The 21,931-nt window shown below is 46.4% G+C and overlaps 1 protein-coding gene and 2 long non-coding RNA genes across 5 annotated transcripts in view; 1 reads left to right on the forward strand and 2 right to left on the reverse strand.

The window, feature by feature from the left end:
- Window positions 1-9,557: 9,557 nt before the first annotated feature.
- Window positions 9,558-12,515, reverse strand: LOC311424773. Its single transcript, XR_014686180.1, has 2 exons — window positions 12,431-12,515; window positions 9,558-11,913 (listed from the first exon to the last, which is right to left on the reverse strand). It is a non-coding gene; the product is annotated as an uncharacterized lncRNA (long non-coding RNA).
- Window positions 12,516-12,661: 146 nt separating this feature from the next.
- The window catches only part of MTUS2 (microtubule associated scaffold protein 2), a 279,879-nt gene continuing 270,609 nt past the window's right edge, over window positions 12,662-21,931 (forward strand). For 2 of the 3 annotated variants that reach the window (XM_084534381.1, XM_084534383.1), the window contains exons 1-2: window positions 12,662-12,698; window positions 20,481-20,554. The gene's annotated coding sequence lies outside the window, so the exon portion shown is untranslated. Of the gene's footprint in view, window positions 12,699-20,163; window positions 20,275-20,480; window positions 20,555-21,931 lie in introns of those variants that run through there. The other variant, XM_084534382.1, reaches the window with a different exon arrangement.
- On the reverse strand, window positions 14,462-20,174 carry LOC311443882. Its single transcript, XR_014697552.1, has 2 exons — window positions 19,409-20,174; window positions 14,462-14,649 (listed from the first exon to the last, which is right to left on the reverse strand). It is a non-coding gene; the product is annotated as an uncharacterized lncRNA (long non-coding RNA).

The raw sequence follows: 21,931 nt of genomic DNA on the forward strand, positions 1-21,931 counted from the left end.
AGGCTGCTGGTTCGTTTGACCCAGTGGGATGCTACATTTTCCCTGGCAGCCAACAACGTAGCAGTCACGAATCACTTTTGAAACCCTCCAGCATCAATTCAGAGATTGGGCTCAGTAAGCAGCAAAGGGTGCCATGGTGTTTGCAGAAATGCTTTCAGTGGCAGTGAGCAGCCTGGTAGCAAGCAAAGCTACAGATTGCATTTATGCCTTTTCCCTTTCCAAAAATGGAAATTTCTGTTCAAAAATCTTTAGTAGCTCATCACGCTTCATAAAGAAAAGAAGAAAAAAATAAAAGCGATGGGAGGTTGTTTGGTCAGAAGCCATATGGAAAATGAGAATTGGGTCATCAAGACCTGAAGAGGCACCAGCAGCTGCCTCTGGTGTGCCAGATGCTGGAGACACTTCCAAGCCCTGGCCATTGAGAAGCATGCTGCTAAACGAGCAAGAGCCTTTCACAGCAATAGGGAAGCTGAATTCCATAGCAACCACATTATATCTGATATGCTGGCATGGCACTATTCGGAGGAGAGCAGAAAAAGCTGTGCATGGCTTGGAAACTTGGAACTGCTGCTCCCACTACGGGAATGGGATGCGAACAGATGCCATTGCAGTAAGATGCAGGATGCTGTGTCGCAGAATGGGAAAGAAGGCATTCACTTGTGAGGTTTTTCCTCTCCAGCATGGGGAATAGAGAAGGAATGATAAAGGTCTCCAAGAGTTTAGAGTCACCAGAGGAATCAATGAAGGGCGGGTGAATACTACCCATCATTCAGGCAGTCCCTGATGTCAAATCTTGTACTAGGAACTGAAAGGGGATAGAAATTTAGGGATGGGATGGTTGTTTTCACCTGAATATCTAGGCTGGAGACTGACAGAGAACATACATGGCTTCAGGATATTCTGGGCAGTATCTCTACAGGCATTTCCTTGCTTTAAGCATTTATCTAGGTGTCTACTTCTGGTCATTGTCAGAAAAACATAAATGGGTACTTGATCCAAGCTGATACGGTTTTTACATTCTCTAAGACTTGGCATACAGACAGCAGCTATTTTTATATATACATGTATATATATAAAAAAAAGCCCAGAAATCTCCCATGGATGACTCTCTCCTGCCACGTTTCCTATCTGCCATTTCCTCCTGTTTCCGCTGAGCATCCTCACCGCAGACGTGCCTGCCCTCACCTGAACCCCAACCCGACGCGAGCTCTGTGGATCCAGGAGAGGAGCATCCCAGAGTTGTACCATTGCCATCAGTCATGAAAATTGCTTTCTTACAATTTCTTGTCAACCTCACACCAGAATTTCCATTCGTTTGTTTCTCCAGCTTAGTATCTGCCCCATTTTCATGTGGTGAACTCATCTTTAAAGTGCATGCAGCCGGCTCGCAGTTTTTGCCGTAGCCTGCTGCTGGTTGGTTATTACAGGCAGAAAGTCTGTTATAGTTTACTGGGAGCTTGATAACTGTATGCAGTTTGTTTATGTCGTGTTCTTTCATCTGTTTATCAGCTGGAGGAAAGAGTTTTTACTGGTACAAAAAGTTTCATTTGCTGCGGTAGATTGAAGCCTCATCCTTACTCAGGTTAGCAGAGGAACGTGTGAGCTGGGATTGTTCATTCCCTGCGAAGTTTTCGCATGTTTTTTTGGGATTGTGTTGCCCCCTGCTGACCGGGGACAGCCTGGAGGAACTGCAGGGTCCCTGTGGGGTTCCTGTGGTGCCTGCAGGCTGCAGCTTTCATCAGGGACTGCTGCTGTGGCAGCAGCTGCAATCCTGTCCTGAAGCCAGGTTTGTTCCTCGGAATTCCCCAATATATCGGCAAATGGAAGAGCATCCCCCCTGCACTGACGTCTGCACTTTAGTCGACATTTTATTGAAGTTTGGGTTTTAATTAGCAAGTTAAATGCCATTGGAAAGGCTTTAAAACAAGCTCCTTGTCATCTGGTGCCTCTCATCAGTCGGTGTAAGAAAAGCACAATATGACATGCTGTGTGAAGGGAGGCTAGAATTTGACATTATTTCATACAAGAGCCAGTTTTCAAGGACAGAAGAATGAAATTACAATTATTTGAGAATAGATGCAAGTCTGTGCAAAGAGAGAAAACCAGAAGGAAATGTGAAGCCAGAGGCGATTATGTACTCAGTGCATGAAGCACTCCAAACTCATTTTCAGAACTGAAAAAAAACCACCGATACTGGGTTAAAATATGCTTTCTCCATCACTTCCTGAAAGTAGCAGTCCTGAACCCATATCCTTTCTCAGGAGGTGACCAAGAGGTGGCATTTATTAAAACACTATCAGGAGATTTGTGTCAGAAGCAGAAACATAAGCTTGCTCCTTGGCATGACAGGTTCCTATCTTAAACACGGGAGCTCACAGGAAAATTGCTTTGAATAGCCCTACCTAGATTTCAGCAAAATCTTGTTAGCAATGCTTATCTCCTATTTGTTGCCAGCTTTGAGACCTGCAATTGAAAAAACACAGTTTAAGCTCGAGGCAGTATTTACTGTATTTATAAGAACTGAATGCAGAAAGCACGGGGATTGAATGGCGCTGGCGGACAATGCAACTTCCAGTAACAATACAGCAGGCACAGATGCCCTAGATCTGGCTTGCAATTTCAGCCTAGATCATAATCCTTTTTAAATCATCCAGACTCAGGACAGGCTGAGCTGAGCATATATGACCAATTTAGCGAGAGATCCAGCATCTCAGCCATACTGAGAGAAAGAAAATCCCTGCAGAAACAACTATTAGCTCAGAGGGTATTATTCTCTCTTTCAGTTTAATAAAGCAATACAGAAAAGCCCAACTTTTACAGATTTAGGTGTTTGGTTTTGTGCTCTAGTTAGGCTATGAAACAGTTTTTTGCTAATAAGTGCCATCTAAAAACTAAAGGCAAGTGCAGCTGCTCAGCCATTTGATACTGGGATGGCTATGAAATTCCAGCTTAATAGCAACATTATCTTTTCATACAAGATTTCACCTTTCGGTATATAATTTCATACCTGACTTCAAAAATGGAGAAACAAAGCTAAACGTACTGCTGCAGGCAATGATGAATCATACTCGGACAGGCAATAGCTGACTGATGCAGGGCAAGACCCTACTGCCACCAGGCTCAGTAGCTTTTTCAAGGGTGTTTTTTTTCCCTGTGAGCATCTGAAACAAGGGGGTGAAGCCTCCTATAATGAGTTTTATCATAGCGGCAGCTTGCAAAACAATCAAACTGTGTTCAATGCTACAGGCTTTTAATACATTTAATACAGAAAGAGGGGCTTCAGAGAACTGTTTTGGCTGGGGTAGCAGAGTAAGAGATGTGCTTGTGGAAAGATGAACTAACATCAGCATCACTTTAGTTAAATAAAATTATTTAAATATGACACAAGGATTCTCACTCTCTAGACGAATATTAACTCCTGTGTTAGTTGGTATTTGAAATGTGATTATCACTAATTGCCTGCACATTTTGGAATGACTTCTGGTTATGTCAATACAATGCATATTTTAGAGGGGAAGAGACATTTTCAGTTATCACTCATTAAGGACAAAGCAGATGTCAGTGCAGTTGGCATCTATACATACTGCTCATTTTTAAGAACAGGATGGGCTTGCTCAAATTTGTGTAATTTCTAGCTCCAAGACCACTCAGGGTAAGAACTGATGCCAGCTCCTCTTATCTCCTGCTCTTGATTCGTATGTATATTTTAAAAAATGAATGCTCTCCTTACAGGAGACATTTCTCACCCTTTCTGGACTTTTCCGTAACTTCCCCACCACCACATGCACACCCTGCTCCTGTGCTCAGTGCACTGTCCAGGTGCAGATCTCCTCCAGCTCCTTCCTGCCCCAGTCAAGCTGCCTAGAGCTCCTCCAGGCCCCATGACCTTTTGTGGACACCTGGGCATCATCAGGGATGGGTGGGCAGCAGCCTGGGCTGGAGATATGGTAGGTGGGAGAGTCCTGGTCCCCCAGAACCCCCACTGTTCCCCTGGCCCAAATGTGTCCCCCCTGAGCTGCTGGGGCAGGGGGGCAGAGAGACAGTAATCCTAGTTTTTGAGGAGCTTAGAGCTCACTTTGGTTAAATGCAGTACCCAGAATAAGAGGTCAAGTGCCAGGAATGAGAATGTGTCCACCTCTGAGGTTGGTTCAGCAAAGCTTTGCAAAACCCAGATGTGCTTAGTAACCAAGGAGGTAAAGAGATGAAGAGGGGGAGAAAAATCCATTTCAGACCTCTGAGCCTATCAGACTTATAGATATACATTATTTACAGAACAGCAAGTGCATTATAGTTCTTTAAATATGGATCTTTTTTTTTCTTTTTTCTTTTTTCTTTTTTCTTTTTTTCTTTTTTCTTTTTTCTTTTTTTTTTCTTTTTTCTTTTTTCTTTTTTCTTTTTTCTTTTTTCTTTTTTCTTTTTTCTTTTTTCTTTTTTCTTTCCATTGCTTCATTGCTTCAGTGTTCACTTAGCCTTGTTACAAAGCAAGGTCAAGTACAAAAGGTGATATCCTAAGGGAATGTCCATTGGGAAGGAGGTACCAGGTGGGCTCCCTGGGGAGATGCTCTGTAAGATGGGCTTGTCCCTTGAGCAGTTTTTCCCCTTCCCCTGGGACTGTCCCTCTTCTCTGCTGTGGAGGCTGATGGTGCCCCAGGACTGGGATAATCCCTGACAAATTCCAAAGAGGCTGAGAGAGTTGGGGCTGTTCAGCCTGGAGAAGAGAAGACTCCAGGGAGACCTCACAGCAACCTTCTAGTACCTAAAGGGGCCTACAGGAAAGCTGGGGAGGGACTCTTTGTCAGGGAGTGCAGTGATAGGACACAAGTAAACAGTTTTAAACTAAAAGAGGGAAGATTTAGGTTAGATATCCAGAGGAAATTCTTTACTATGAGGATGGTGAGGCCCTGGCACAGGTTGCCCAGAGAAGCTGTGGATGCCCCATCCCTGGAGGTGTTCAAAGCTGGGTTGGATGGGGCTTTGGGCAACCTCATCTAGTGAGAAGTGTCCCTGCCTAGAGGGGGTGGAATTAGATTAACTTTAAAGTCCCTTCCAACCCAACCCGTTCTGTGTTTCATGAGTCTATGAAACCACCAGGCACACATCGACAGGTAGGCAGGGATTCAGCAAGCCCCAGCCACCCCCTCTTCAAAGTGAAGTCCCTGGTGGCAAGGAGGTAACCTCAACATCCACAGGGAATTATTGAACCTTGTGTTGTCTCTGCAGCCTGGTGAAGCTTTGCAGCAGTGGATAGCAAGTGGGGGAAGTACCTCAAACATTCCTTGAATTGTAAGGGTGGATCAGCTCTGGTCCCAGTTGCTGCTCTTTGGTGTTTGAGGCACTGCGAGAGTCAAAATTCTGCCAGTAAAACACTGGGGTGTTACTGGATGGTACCACAAAACCAGAGATGCTTGACAGATAAGAATATAAGAGGACAGCACAAAAGAACAGGCACAGGTTTTAATATAAACACTGTGTAAATAAAGGTCCTTGCAGTACAGCTCATAGCACAAGATCTCCAGTTGTTGCAGCATGAACTTTATCACAGATGGGCTCTTTTTTTTTTTTTTTTTTTTTTTTTTTTTCCCAGCTCCCTCTCTCTGCGGCTGCTGTGTGGAGCCACCCCCATGGCAAAGGCTGCAGCCAGCACATCACTGCTGCTCTCCCAACAGTTTCTGAAGCCCTCTGCTGCCTTGGAGCTTGCCAGGGTCACTGACATTGTTTTTCCTTCTTCCACTTCATTTGCTGCATTGCTCCCTGGAAAAGCATCCGGGCCAGGCAGGAATGCTGTAATCCCCCCTGTCCAGCTCCACCAACCTTATTATCCTGCATCCACATCTCCAGGATCTTGCAGAGTCTGTTCCCTTCCCTTTCCTGGCTCTGACTGTATGACTGTTGTTTTCCACCTGTTCCTGATCTGTGCCTGTATTTTCACCCCTCAGATGTTTATTTCACACCGAGCTTTTCCTTACAAATTATCCATACCACAGGTGATGGCAGCTCTACTGTAAACCAGCTGCTGTTTTCTTCAGTGTTATAACCTAAACACACTCAAAGGAAATCTAGCTGACACCACGACAAAACAGGACCATCTCAGCTGCATTTGTGGATGTGCTTGGGTTTTCCTGCTCATCCTGCAGCAACATTCAGTGCCTCAGGAACTCAGATCATGGGTCTTGAAAGAGCTGTAAACTGCCTCCAGCCTTACTTTCACTGGCATGAAGACATACCCCACTTCCCATTGAGAATGAGTTCGTGAAAAGTGTGAGATTTAGCCCTGAAATGGATAGCAAAGCAATTTTCCCATCAGAATTAATGAGCAGAATACTCCTTGAGATGATCTTGGCTGCTCTTTCTGAGCGCCCAACCATGATCCGCCTTTCTGTCCTTCACACTCGATTGACCTGACTGATCTTGATTCAGCCGAGGAAGATGATGCTGAATGTGACTGTTCAGAAAGAGGCACTGAAAACACTCACAGGAAAAGACTTGTGCTGGGTATTTCTTCTCACAGATAAAGCAGCCAAGGCCTTTCTGAACACTGAACTGCTCCAGAAAGCCTGTGTCCCCTCCAGGGAATGATCTGGAGGATCCTGCTTTTGCCTCTTCATCCTCTACATCATTATGCACCATCCCTATGTATTTAAGATGTATTTCTGAAGTCTCTGACACATCCTCCTCTATGTCATTAATTCTGATTGGCAAAACTACTTCACTATCCACTGAACTCAGTCACTTCTCCTGCAAGGCTGAACACTTGACGTAAAATTTCCAAGAGTGTTGAGCTGCTTCTTTTCAATAGCCACATTTTCTTCCTCCTCTCCCTCATCCTCAGACAAATTAAGAGCTAGTCAAGCTGATGGATGGAGAATGTGGTAGTGAGGATGGTGAATGGAGCAGGAGCCTGAATAATGGACTGCGGATCTCCAGAGAGATGGAGAGGATGATGGACAAAGGGATGCTGCTAGTGTGTGCATGTCCCCAGCTTGACTTTAACACATTGTTAAGTTTAGGTCCAGGCCCTTTCTCCTACCCATGGTTTCTGAACAGAGATGTATATGCTTTCTGTTGGTTGTACAGGACAACTCTGCTACACGTGTCATTTACTTCTGAAGTGTGGGCTGTGGGTTAAATGATCAGACTGTGGTTTCACAACCATTGTCAGATGGAGAAGGAGCTGCTCAACCATCTCCAGCCCACTCCCTCCAGCCCCTTTCCTTGTTGGGCGCTCAGGGAGGAAGGAGAGCTGGCCTGGCTGGCTGCTAAGGCAGCTTTTCTGTGGGACCAGCTGCCTTCTAGCCCTAAAGCTGCATGATACACCTGAGATAAACAGCTCTGCCAGCTACAGCAGCTGGGAGAGAGGGGTGAGAGATGAGAGAGCAGCAGCCCTGAAGCCCCCAGGTGAGTGCAGCAGGAGGGCAGGAGGTGCTCCAGGCAGGCAGCAGCAGTTCCCCTGCGGCCCCTGGAGAGGCCCCTGGTGGAGCAGGCTGTCCCCCTGCAGCCCATGGGTCCCACATGGAGCAGATCTCCACGCTGCAGCCCCCCCATGGGTGGAGGAGCCCCCGGTGGAGCAGGTGGATGTGGCCTGGAGGAGGCTGCGGCCCATGGAGAGCCCCCGCAGGAGCAGGCCCCGGGCCGGAGCTGCAGCCCGTGGAGAGGAGCCCACACAGGAGCAGGGGTCTGGGGGGAGCTGCCACCCACCCGTGGGGGACCCGTGCTGGAGCAGTTTGCTCCTGGGGGATGGACCCCGTGGGACGGAGCCGTGTGGGAGCAGTTCCTGAAGAGCTGCAGCCTGTGGGCAGCCCCCACAGGCTCAGTTCGGGAAGGACGGCATCCATGGGAGGGACCCCACGGGGAGCAGGGTCATGAATCAATGAAAGTTCATAAAATGTATAGAGTCATATTGCTCAGACTATCACAGTATTTTCCTCCACTATAATGGTTCCTTACTAAAAATCAGAACGAAAATTGAAAGGACTGTGTATTTGTTACTTAAATTGAGCAGTCTTACTCATGGTGATTAGAAATCACTCACATGAAAAGTCCCCTTAGTCTAAGTAAATGCATTCAATTTTATTTGTTCAGACAGGAGGTCGATGCGCTGAGCAAGCTGCCATTTTTATCTGACTGCGATTGCTCTTCTTCATGACTGGGATTCCTTGGCTCTCACGGGACGGATTTCTTCCATGGTGTCATTCACAAGAACTCACTTCAAACTGCTTTATCATCTGTCTGCAGTGTTTTTGCTGCTGTTATCAAGCAGTAACACAGCTCAGAGAGGTAACTATTGTGATCCCAGAAGACTTTGAATTTACGGCTTAAAATAATCAGAGCCATTTAAAAAAAAAAAGAGTATTTGCACTCATCCTCACCACTTGGTTGTACTCCACTCAAAAATGATCAGGTTATTGCTGTTTCTGTGCCTAATGCAATATGTTTTAGCAGGATATTCAGTCACTAGTAATTTCAGCATACAAGATATTCCTCCTCATTTTGAATCAAGGATCAATTGGCTTGATGGATGAAGCTGATATTTTTCTGGCCAGACTGTTTGATTTACATGATAGATTTGCTCTGGCTGCAACATTTTATTTCTCATTAAATTAGCCAGCCAACATTCACAGATGAGGGATTCAACTGATTTAGCTGTAATTTATATAGAGCTCCACTACATCTTTCCAGCACAGGTTGTGGGGGTTTGCGACGAGTCAGGTTCTCTCCTGTTGAAAAGAGCAACAGCCACAGTCCAAGCCAGCTCCTCAGTGTTTATTTTGATGCAGTATTTGTCCCACTTTAATTGTACTGATAACGGTTTAAGTATCATTCTCACCCCTCGTGTTGATGCAATATATGTGTTTACAGCTATTCAAGACCAGAAGATGCTTAAGTCAATATCAGATGGCTTCATTCCAACACAAGAAAGTCAGCACTTGAGTTTTAGCTGGTGAAGTGTAAGGTGACATTTAAACAAAACCAGCTGGCCCCAGGAGCCACACCGGGTCCTTGCCCTGTTTGTAGCATGCTCTGCTTGGCACCCACCTGCTCACTCACCATTTTCTTTACACTTGCCTTTGGTAGTGCTCCTGCTCCTGGGGGGGTATCCCAGGAGATGCTCTGTGCACCCTCCCTCGTGCAGATCTGAGATGCATCTTCCCTGGTGCAACAACCTTTGAAAAGTCTTCCAGGACTAATAGCCTTAATATGATGCTGCAACTTGACCTAAGCATGTGGGGAGGCTATCTATCTATCTATCTATCTATCTATCTATCTATCTATCTATCTATCTATCTTTTTTTTTTTTTTAACTTGTGTTGTTCGCCAGAACTCTGCAAAGCTGAACTCTCTCATTCCTCTCACTTATTTCTGCAGAGAAATAAGCCTTGTGCAGCTTTCTGGCACCACCAGCTCTGCATTTACTACTAAGTAAACACAGCCAGGAGCCGCTCTCTGATCCCGAGGCCAAATGACACAAACTGGCTATATCCATGCTACACATCCCTTGATTCTGCTCTCCCATCTGGTAACCCTGTGGCCCTAAGACAATGTTATTAATATGAAGACGCTTTTTTTTTTTTTTTTTTTTTTTTTTTTTTTTTAATTTATGCTGTCTAAGCTAATAGCTGTGCTTCAGCCCACAGGCATAGTGCTTTATTGCATGAAGCAGAGTATATATCACATGCATTGGGGCGCTTGTTTGAACATGAGGGATGAAGCCTGGGTGCCTCCACTGTGCCTCCAATCCATGCCCTTATGACAAGGGAAGGAAGGCTTGGGGGGCTCATCGTGGCTATGACATGTGGCCTCCCAGCCCCATCAGGGTCACATCCATCTCTGATCACACTCTGCTCGCTCACAAGTTGCTCTGGGCCACAGGTTCCTTGCTGTTTTATTTGCAGGTCTATGTGTGAGGCTATTCTGCCACCTCTCTGCAGCTGCAGCAGCTTGCTCTAAAACACACTGACAGTGGTTGTGGCTTGAAACGTCGCTGGAAAGTGCTCTGCCCCGTTTGTTAAAGTCACCCGCTGCTTCTCATCACTTTATTTTACACTTCACAGTGCCATCAATGTATTTTTGTTTGTTGGAGTGGTGAAATATTTCACTGTTTATTTGTATGGGCTACAAATCTCTCTCTCAAATGCTTAAGAAAAACAAGTTTAGGTGAATTATCTCCAGCAGATAATCTCACCTCTGCATGGAATCTAAAAATAAAGTGGAGCCCACATTCTGCAGCTAAGTAGCTTTTAATTAGGTGTGATAATAGCATGAATTATCTTTTAGACTGCGGTAGCTCCGCGATCAGAAGTCAAGCACTCGGCGTGATAATTGTTTGCTAAAATGTTCTTTTGAGGAGAGAAACTCAATGCCAGCACGGATTTGTTTTTTCTTCATATAACAGATCTTGGCAGTCTGATTAATATCTTGCATGAATTTGGGCTTCCACAATTATGACACTGTTTTAATATAGCCAGTGGGTCCTTTCAGGCTCTAGTGTAAAATGAGGGTAGTGAAAGGCTGCCTCCCATGTAAGCCCCTGACTTCAGGAGTCTCCTGGCGATGCCTTTGGATATGACAAGCGTTGTTGCTGCTTTCTGAAAGTCAGTGGCTGAAGTGCTTGGGGGTACAAGGTGTCTGGGTGGCTGGGCTGGAGTAAATGAGAGGGAAACATCAACAGCAAGATTTCTCCATCCCTAACCCACCACAGCTAAAGCTGCCAGAGCCGGTCTCATCAGGGTCCTCCTTCACGCCGGACAGAGGGATGCTCTCAGCCACTTCACCAGCTGAGGTGCTTCATCTCCATTGTCTTTATAGTTCAAGAGTATCATTTAGTCCACAAGGTGGTGGTGGTGGGGATGAGGGTGGGAAATACAGCTAATTTTTTTTTTCAGCAGGGAAGAACAAACTCTAAACGAAGGTCCTTTAAGGATAGGAGACAGACTGATGGTGCCACAGGGATGTACTTGGCACTTTAAACTGCAGACAGATGCAAGCACAGCGTGTTTGAGCACAGGCAGAAATAAGGAAGCTATTGCATTCCTGGGAAATAAGGATACACCCTGTGATACGACTGCCCTGCCACATGAGACCGTAACATCAGCCTGATCAGGTGGGCACCGGGCAAGGGATATTTTTCGGGGATGCTCACTGTACTGGATCCCAGCTGCCAAAGGGCTAGGTTTGATTAGGGATGCAGACAACGGATATTCCTGCCCAGGTCTCCCCAGTCTTCCAGTTACATGTAATTTCACGCCTCTGAATGCATGTCCTGAAGTCCTGGCTCTTCTCCTGGTGTCTCCAAGAGCTGTCGTGGGGGCTCCTAGGCAGGAGAAGGCCATGTGGCATCTGGCTGGCATCCTCTTCCTGAGTAGCTCTGCGTGCATCTGCCCGGAGGACTTCATAAAAATTAATTGCGTCGCCCAGCATTAGACACAGATCATAAAGCTCCCATCTGATCTCGTGCCTGCTGCTGATTTTAACAGCCGATGGAGGCAATGAGCGCTAGCTCATCAAGAATACCACAATACTCACTGAGATAGCTGTAACACAGTGCAGATAAGGCTTTAAACATACAACAAAGAGACCCTGCCTGCACCATGCAGCTTACTCCCCTAACAGGAGTAAAACCCCGGGGCAAGAATTTAAACATAGCAAAAGCGATGGGGATTGCTGTTCGAGTTGTGAGTTTCACTGAAAAGCAAATTTGTGCCTCCACTTAGTTTTATATTTTATTGTTTGTTTTGAAGTGAAAGAGAAAGGGAAAACCGGAGAGCAGCCAGACAAGGCGTGGAAAAGCTTTGCCATGGACAAGCCCCATTTCTGCCCGATAACATTTCTGCCCACATCGTGCCTTCCCCAGCAGATGCCGACCTGTACCTGGATTCCAGACCCAAGGGAGTGACAGCATACAGACGCCGGTTTTCCCTGGAAAGCATGGAAAGTGAGAGCCCAAGATCCCCACTGAGTAATCTGCTATGAACCATTTATGTGTTACAGAGCCTTAATTTCATAAAATCATGGAATCACAGAATGGATTGGGTTGGAAGGGACCTTAAAGCCCACCCAGTCCCAACCCCCTGCCATGGGCAGGGACACCTCCCACCACACCAGGTTGCCCAAAGCCCCATCCAGCCTGGCCTTGAGCACCTCCAGGGATGGGGCATCCACAGCTTCTCTGGGCAGCCTGTGCCGGGGCCTCACCACCCTCTGAGGGAAGAATTTCTTCCTAATATCTAATCGAAACCTCCCTCTTTTACTTTAGAGCCGTTCTCCTTGTCCTATCGCTACATACCCAATAAATACCCTCCCCAATTTTTCCTGTATCCCCCCCGCACGTGTAATTTTCACGCGCAGCTCCCACCACCACCCTGCTCCCCACGCATCCCCGCTAACTTTCCACCTTATCCACCCCCCCTTTTCCACCCCGACGCCCTCCCCTCACCTTGCGGGCTCCCCTTTTTGGGGACCAGATCCTCCTTTCCGCTTGGAGCATCCCGGGGCCCGAAGCGGGGCGCGTTTCCCACGGCCCCCCCCCCATGCTCGGGGCGCGGGGGCGGCGCGGGGGGAGCCTCGGGCCGCGGGGGGGCGCTGCGGCTCGGCTCGGCTCGGCTCGGAGGCTGCGCCCCCCGCCGCTATATAAAGGAGGCCGGCAGCGGCCCCCACTCCGTCCTGCCGGCAGGAGGAGGAGGAGGAGGTAGAAACGGAGGCAGGTGAGAGCCCAGCATCGCTGCCCCACTCGGGGCAGCGCCACGGGAGTGCGTGGGGTTTGCCCTCTGTCCCTGCCACGCATCCCTGTGGGATGGGGGGACTGGGGATGGGATGGGGAGGTTGGGTGGAAAAATCCGCCGGGGATGCGCAGCGGTCCCCGAGCTGTGCTCCGAGGGGGTAGCGGGTGCGTGGGAGCCTCTCCGTGGGGTGGGAGAGCAGGGAAGGAGGAAGCCTTGCTGGCTGGGGTGGGCGGTGTGCGGTGTCAGCTCCGCTCCTGCGAAAGTTTGGAGGATGCTGAGAAGCGGGGCGCCGCGTCCTGGGGGCCTCCGGGCGCTGGGTGCGAGAGGGGCAGGGGGAGAGCATCCCGCTGGGCACGGCCCCAGCCGGGTGACCCTTCCGAGGAGGTGCACCTCGATTTTCCTCGCTGCTGAAAGGCAAATAAAGCCTCTACCGTGAGTTACGAGCCAGTGTTTCCCCTCGGTGCGAGGGGAAAAAGCAAAAATGTGGAGGACAGGGTGATGGGTGCAGCTTTCCCTACTCATAAGCACCTCTTCTTGAAGAGCTGTTCATCTAGGCTTGCAATTTCCAACTCTGCTTAGGCTGCTCCCTTTCCTCTCCCTACTAGGGAGCAGCTGAGCCTGGTTGCTCTGAGCATGAAAAGAGCCTGGCCATTCATCACCGTATGAAACTTCAAAGATCAAAACCCCAATAAATACTTCCCAACAAGTCAAGCGCTGGAAATATTTGCGGGTATTCAGGTAGCGGTAGCACAATAATTAAATGTCAAGTGTTTGCACGCAGGTTGTAACTTCGCGGTGGATGGCTGCGTGAAGGAAGCACTTGGCAGCAATTGAGCTGGATGTAATGTGATGCAGAAATGCCTTGCTCTCGGTTGATTTCCTACAGGAATTATTATATTCTCTGTATGTTCTGCATAGTGTTTGTGGGTCTCACTGTTTCTCACCCCCTGTTTGAAGCAGGGGTGTGGGCTTTTCTATATCCCCTGCTCTGTGAACTCTTAGCTGGTCTGTTGTTTTCCAATGCCATTAAATATACCCGATTGCTTGTCTCCTTCCATCTCTGCAATCTGCTGGAGAGAGCAGCACAGCCTGTGCTGCAGGAGTGTGGTAGCAGCGAGCTACGTGTGTGAAGATGGAGATTAACTTCTCACTCTTGCTTTATTTATCAGCACCTTAATTCCAGCAGAATAGAGCTGCAGCACAATGTACAAAAGGGGGATTTTGTAAGTGAGCCTTTCAGCAACGTATTGTGAGTTTGGAAATCACTGCATGAGACTAGGGGGGCTGAGGAAAGCTTTGCAAGGCTGTGTCCATGTGGCTCATTTGAAGTAACTTTTGATATGATACCAGATCCTTCCATATGTTCATCTTTTAAGGACAGAAATTGGTATTTGGCTACTGATCTAACAAATGACTGGCAGAGGTTTGGGTCTGATAGAGAAACTACTTGCCTTTTCAGCAGTGTCTCCTATGGTAAAGTTTTGTAAGGTGTTGTCTGTAGTGATAGTGACTGTATGAAGAAAGTAGTTTAAGGCTTCTGGGCCACATTTCTGGAGTGTCTATTTCTATGCCAAATACATCAGGATATAGCAACCAATGCTAGATACTTAATGAGATAAAGGAGGCAAGAATTAGCAGCACAGATATTGCAGAACTGCTATTCTCCACATCTGTAAAGCACAGCAGCACATCAGAGGCTGGGCAGGGAATTCAGTATCCAGTAAGAAATAGTAATAAGCAAGAACTTTTATTCATAAGTAAAACTTTCAGCTTTATTTCCTAAATTCCTGAAGGAGTCACCAGAAATCAGCGTAGGACAGAACTGCAGACCAAACTGCAGGCTCCAAAAATGTGTTTTCTGGAGAGTCACACGTTGGTAGATAACATGAAGCACAATAGACTCGTACAGTGGTATAATATTTGATTGAGCACTCTGGAGGAGGAAAAAAAATAAAGCATAATAATGGACATGTCAGTAAAGATGCTGAAATGTCAGCAACAAGTGGTACAATAGGAGATACGTTGGCTGGATGCTGAGGTTTGCTAACAAGAATCAGAATATCTGTGTTGGAACGGGTCCACAAGGGTTGTTGAGTCCAACTCCTAAGACTACTGAAACACATCAGATTTAACAAACGCTTTCCCAACAAAAGGATTGTGCTTTAGCATGTTATTTATAATCATGCTGGCCTTGTTTAAATGCAACTCTTACAGAAAATTCTGCAGTCAGCTTTGTTGAGGAGGTCGTAAGTAGTTGAAAGTGGAAAGTAGCAAGCAGCAAAGCTTAGGTGCATGATTTTGCAATAGCAAGCTCCTTACAGACTCAAACCTATTGGAACAGTCTTCAGGAAAGTAATTCAGCTGGATTTTTGTAACTTATTCCAGCACTATCTTACTATGGCTGGGTATACTTTTGATGCTTTGCTCTCCAGAAGCCTAATTTGTTCTGCCCATTGCAATTAGCAAGGGTGTCATCTGATGTTCTGGATTTCAGGGTGAGGAACTGATTTATGTCAATTAAAGATCTGTTAGTCCATTGTGCTATAGCATCAGATTACCATTGTGCAGCTGAAAGGTATGTCTGAAAAACACTGAAGACATCTAAAAAGTACAAAGACTTCCTTGATACAAGGAAGGGCTGTCTGTAAGGCTTTATTTAAGCAGTCGTCATAGTAATTTATTGGAAGAATTGTTATTGCAATTAAGTAGCTATAAAGCTGGCAGTTTGTCAAAGCTCCTGGGCCTGCGAACCTTCACATTTCAGGGCAGGAACTGGCTTTTGGTAGAGATGAAGTTACTCTGCTCTTGTGGGCTGATGTTTAAAGGTGTTCCACAGTGCAGAAAGTGACCTCTGTAGCACCCTGGCTGGAAGACAAGCAGATCTAAGTTCCTCTGTAATTGTGTTAAAGTGAGTTTAAGACTGCCCTTAGCTTCCTCTCCAGAAATTGGGAGCAGCATGCTGGCCCACTCTTGCAGGGCATTTGGGAACTGCATGGAGAAGCCCACTTTGTTCCAGCAGAGTCATCTGTATCAAAACTCTGCAAATGAGTTAATCCTTTGAAGCATCTGGTGCAGCAGCAGTTCCCAGGCTTTGCTGGTAGTGACATCACATGCAGATTAGTGATTTTATGCAAGCCCTAAAACTAGCAAGAGCATCAGTTGCAAAATGCCTTGGATTCCACTCCCAGTTTGTGATAGGGACCCTTCATTGAGCTGATGGTGTGCTGTACAGGTTGCTGCTCCTTGTGTGAGCCTTCAGGCTGTTCTACCCAGAGATAAACTTTGAGGCAGCTATTGCATTGGATGCAGGGCTGGAAGAAAGGCATAACTTGTGCTCTTTTTCTGCACAGCTGTGAGTATCACTTCAGCAAGCACTTACAGGAGAATGACTTCCCTTTGAAATCATAGCTTAAAAGTAAACAAGCATCCAAAACACATGCTGGGCTAATTAGTTTCTCTATTAAGTTTTGCTTTTGGATTTTAACTGTTTGATAGCTTATCCTAAACGAGTTGGCTTCTGTGGTTATTATCCCTCCAGGCAGCTCTAAGTTATGGCAAAATACTAATGCTGCCAAGAAGCCAACCTGGCAGGAGAGCTTGAACAAAGATGCTCTGGTAGTGCTGGATGATGAACAGAGATGCTCCAGCCCTCTGGCATGTGTTGTCTCTGCCAAGTTTTGCACAGGGCATGTGGAACAACCCTTTAAGCCACCTGAGATTTGCTTGCAGTCCTCATAATAATTCTGAAGCTTATACTATTAGCAAATTTCAGAGGGACTGGATGACTCCTGATTAGTGTACTTCTATGCTACAGGGTGCGTTGATGTTATTCAATAAGAGTTAGATTGATGGGGGAAAAAATAAAGCTTTGTATTCAACATTTCTGGGTCTGATGTAATTTGTTCATGCCAGAATGCCAGGAGGAATCGTGGCATGCTGTGCACAGGGAAAGCTGGCAGGATGCTGTGCTCAGAAGACATTCACAAGTAAATTGCAGTCAAGTACACCCGGCAGAGCCGTGCTCTTGGAATGAACGTGTTTGTTCTGGTGTAGCAGCCCACTGGGATCTGAGGTTCTTCTCTTGCTGTTACGATGAAAAGGCTGCTTAGCTGTTGGTGCAATGTGATAGAGCGAGGCTTTAAAAAAGGGAACAGTAGTCAAATAATCTACCTGAGCCTCTGAATTCAAACTGCTGCATGCACAAGGCAGGGGATGTTACAGGAACAGGAGCTAGTAGCTAGGACAGCGTTGCTTTGTCCATGCTGCAAAGTTCAGGTCCAGGCCCTCTGCCTTTATTCATGTGAGTAATCCTTTAATGTCAGCGGAGCCAGCCAGCCACTGATACTGAAGAAATTAAAGCCCTGAGGCTCAGGTCAGAAGACACAGAGCTTTGTGCTCCCCTGAGGATCTGGTGGGAATGTGGGCAAATGTTGCTTTATTTCACCTTCTGGATCTCGATGCCTCGGGTGATGTGCAAGTTGAGTCGCTGTGAGCTGCAGCAGCTTTCAGGTTAACCTGGTGCAGGCAGAAAACACCACAGCACATTCATTTTTAGCTGCTCAGCAGTTTTAGAATCAAATCTCTGAAAAGCTGCCTGGTTTGATTGTTCCCGTTACATAACAGCAGTGTCTTTGGGATTTGAGAGGAGCTGGGAGCAACATGTCTCTTGCATAAATCCCAGCGGCTGTGGTGATCTGCCCTGACCTTTGGTGGCCAGGAATGGCCTCAATGGGGCTGAGCTCCTGGGGTGGAGCTCAATCAGCCTTTACCTCCCAATTTCCAGCTGGAAGCAGATAATTGTGTGATTTTTGGCACATTTGTTTGCTCCTGTGCTTGATTAAAAAAAAAAAAAATAATAGACTGAAGGTTAGGTCAGACCCTTGATTAAAGGCTGCTGGAGGTCTTCCTGAGGATTTTTGTCTTGTGGGGCAGTGCCACATCCTGTTTCCCATGGGGAAATGCTGGCTCTCTTGGGGGTTGCTTTGTGGCAGAAGCTGCAATCAGGCACAAATCTGAAATTCAGGGGTCTCTGATGTCCCCCTGACTCCAGTGGGGTGGCAGGACCTCCTTCCTGCCCTGTGTTTGTGTGCTGGACGTGAAGGTGGTGGACCAGCAGGTGAGCTCATGGAGCAGGAGTGGAGCTGCAGTGAGAAGTCAGCTCCATGTGGCTTGGTGTCCCTGCAGCAGGTCTGAGCCTTCACTTGACCCTATTTCCTGATCTGTTGTCTTGGTTAAAGTGGGTAAAACAGTGGAAAAGCATCTAACCCCCTAGACCTGCCCTAAGGATACATAGAATCATAGAATCATAGAATATCCTGAGTTGGAAGGGACCCTTAAGGATCATCAAGTCCAACTCTTGACACCGCACAGGTCTACCCAAAAGTTCAGACCATGTGCCTTAGTTCACAGTCCAATCTCTTCTTAAATTCAGACAGGCTCGGTGCAGTGACCACTTCCCTGGGGAGCCTGTTCCAGTGTGCAACCACCCTCTCTGTGAAGAACCCCCTCCTGACGTCCAGCCTAAATTTCCCCTGCCTCAGCTTAACCCCGTTCCCGCGGGTCCTGTCACTAGTGTTAATGGAGAAAAGGTCTCCTGCCTCTCGACACCCCCTTACGAGGAAGTTGTAGACTGTGATGAGGTCTCCCCTCAGCCTCCTCTTCTCCAGGCTGAACAGGCCCAGTGACCTCAGCCATTCCTCGTACGTCTTCCCCTCCAGGCCTTTCACCATCTTCGTAGCCCTCCTCTGGACACTTTCCAACAGTTTCATGTCCTTTTTATACTGTGGTGCCCAGAACTGCACACAGTACTCGAGGTGAGGCCGCACCAGCGCAGAGTAGAGCGGGACAATCACCTCCCTTGACCTACTAGCGATGCCGTGCTTGATGCACCCCAGGATACGATTGGCCCTCCTGGCTGCCAGGGCACACTGCTGGCTCATATTCAACTTGCTGTCTACCACGACCCCCAGATCCCTCTCTTCTAGGCTGCTCTCCAGCGTCTCATCGCCCAGTCTGTACATGCAGCCAGGGTTTCCCTGTCCCAGGTGCAGGACCCGGCACTTGCTCTTATTGAACTTCATGCAGTTGGTGATCGCCCAGCTCTCCAACCTGTCCAGATCCCTCTGTAAGGCCTTTACGCCCTCATTTGAGTCCACAACTCCTCCAAGTTTGGTGTCATCAGCAAACTTACTCAAAATACCCTCTATTCCTACATCCATGTGCCTCTCTACCTCTGGTGCAGGCTGCACCTCCTGGCTTTTCCATGGGAGAGCTCTGCTCTGAGAGTGCTGGCAGCCCCCCGTGTAATTAGGAGCATTTGAAGAATGGTGCAATAAAAAGCAATGTTAGGGGGTTGTTTAGGGGAAGGATTGAGGTAACCATGCACAAAGACCTATCTAATTAAAACTGCAGGAAGATAGAGATGGTGGCTAATGAGGCTGAACATGCAACTTAATTTAAAGGAGTTATTTGAAAAGAAGCAACCTGCCTTGTTGGGGAATGAAAGGGGAGGAATAGAACATATCTAATATTCGTTGCCAAAGTATAAATTTCATTATAATTAGTGCAAATTTTTCTGCAGGCTTCTTTGGATTTGTGATTTTACCACATTTCTATGAAATGCATCAAGAATGGTAACCACAAATCGCATGTGAATAAAACATTTTAAAGACTACTATTTAATTAAATCTTACCTTAAATCCCATCTGTATCTTCATCTTCTAGTATCTAAGTTTTCAATCAACTTTTCTCCACCTGCTTCGAACCCCAAAGAAGGAGTTGTCTTATGACTTCATTTTTAACTCAGCTGTTCTTCCATTCTCTGCCCTGTCATACAGGTCTCTTCTGTTGTCTATCTGCTCTGCTTGTCCTACAGTCACATCCCTCTTTGTGGTCTCCCTTGCACTTGTGCCTTTAGCTCCTCACTCTAATCTCTCTTTTAATACAAATACATGTCACTGAACTAATGACAAAAAAGATGGCAAAGCTTTTTAATATATGGTCTGATCGGTCCTACTTCGAAGATTCTCATATTGTTTCACGGCAGCTTGACTTTGGTATCTTTTACCACTTGTAAAAGTACATCTCAAGACATCTTATCACATCTCAGGGCTGGCTTTCTTTCCCTGGCTTGAGCTGTGATCTCTGGTACCATAACCACCATTATGTGATATTTGTTTCCTGTGACTGCGATCTTCTCTTGACTTACGTATTTTCTGGATGATCTTTCTAGCTCTGGTTTCTCTTCTTTCCCTCCCTACTCTTCCTGGATGATCTAATCAGAAACAAATTCAGCTAAATCTCCCTGAATTAGCAATGCATTGCTCTTATTCCATCAAAATGTGGCATGTGAACAGGGGACCGAATAGCACCAAGTCTCTTAAATACTGATCTTTGTAAATACGTCAAAACCTGACTAGGCTTAATCTGTGCTTCCCCTTCAGCTTGTGCACCTAAACTTCACTTAAGAGCATTGACTGGCTTTAAAGGTCTTACAGAGGAAGAGGAACAGAAAATGTGGTGTTTATTTCAAAGCTTTGCATCTTCCTCTTTTTCCAGGGTAGGTGCACTGCTTCATTTGAGTTACTTTTAACTAGGATCAACTTATCTGTGAGTTCATGTCAGGAAATTGAGACAGGACAGCAATCAGAAGTGCAGGATGTTTGATCTTTAGCAGAGTGTTTACAAAAGGTTTGATGGTGTTTGCCCTTGTTACCTACTCTAATTCTAACGAGCCTTTTGTTTGTTTGTTTGTTTTTTTTAAAGGTTTCCACCCTGGGACTGTCTTCTAGGGTAAACTATCACCAATGGAAGTAAAATTTGTTTTTCCAGCATTCTGGGTAAGTGTCTTCTGTTTTTGTGTGATTTAATCTTATAAATGTTTGCCACCAAAGAGCTCTTTTTGCAAGTGGTCTTTGATTTTTGTATTAGTGTTATTCTGTCCAACAAAAAGAAAACGCCCTCCAACAATTTTATAAGCAATGTAGATAAAGGTGACTTCAAAGTGAACTATGAGGCTCTTGTACTGGGGGAATTATCAAATGTAAATAGACGTCTTCCCTAATGATTTTGAATTTTGCCTGGTATGTATAATGTATATTGGAGAATGTGCTATGCTAGTTTAGATTCATATCTAAACTGAATCTTGTTACTTCCTTTGTGTAGCTCTTTGGACTGTCAAGAGTTGTTTTTTAAAGATATGACTATTTGAAGCTGGTCTTTTATGCTTGGGATGGTAGGGAAGGTATAATTCTACAGGCTGGGAGATGACTGTGGATCCTAGTAAAGTCATGTTGTGGTGACATGAAGTTGTGCTTGGTAGTTGTGAGCAGTAATGGTGCTTGCTGAAGCCTCTGGAAGGTCAGCAATGATGTTATACCTGTAAAAAAAAAAAAAAATCAACCCTTGTGTTAGTAGGGTGAGACAATCTGGTGGATGACCTTGAAGGGCTTGGTCAAATTTGTGTGCTACGTCATTCCTACCACAGTGGCTTGTACTGCAGGACAAGACAAATCAACTGTCCACATAACTGTGTGGCTTTCTGGGTATGCATCTCCTGCAGGCAGGTCTGATCCTGTCCCAGGAGCAGAAAAAAAAACAAAACTGGCCTGGCTGGAGTAAATCTGGTGACCTGGAAAAAACATTGCTCTGTCCTTTGGGGAGACTTGCTCCTGGTCTGGCCTGGAGCTCGTGCCAGAACTGGGAAATAGCCAGGATCCCAGAGAAACCTGTGGGAATGGCTCTGGCCTGCAGCATGGTGAGGAATCACTCAAGAGTGATGACTCTGATTTCCTTCCTCAGCTTGATACCACACGAGCAAAAACCACAAATCCAGGTTACTACCAAGAGCATTCCCTGATCCCACTCGATTTAGGAAATGCTATCGTGTCCATCTTCTTCCCCAGCCCAGGCTACAGACACAATAAGGACTAGTAGGGCTTGGAAAGGTGAAGCAGACATTAGGCTTAATCACAGCATGATCCTGGCTTCCAAGGGGTTCTTCAACTGGACAGATGCATGAGACAGCACTGCATCACGTGTCAGTTCCTATCTGATACACGTGCTGTATGGTTGCAGGAGTCTGGGGAGGAATAACCCATCCCTTATCCAAGCTGAAAGCTGCTTCTCTGGCAAGTCATGCTCACGCAGATGTGTGTTTGGCTGAGAAATGGGTGGTTGGGTTGGGTGTAACTGTCTCTGAGTGGCATGTGCATCTT

Source organism: Aythya ferina, assembly GCF_964211825.1.
Source record: "Aythya ferina genome assembly, chromosome: 1".
In the NCBI taxonomy this organism is placed as follows: Eukaryota; Metazoa; Chordata; class Aves; order Anseriformes; family Anatidae; genus Aythya; species Aythya ferina.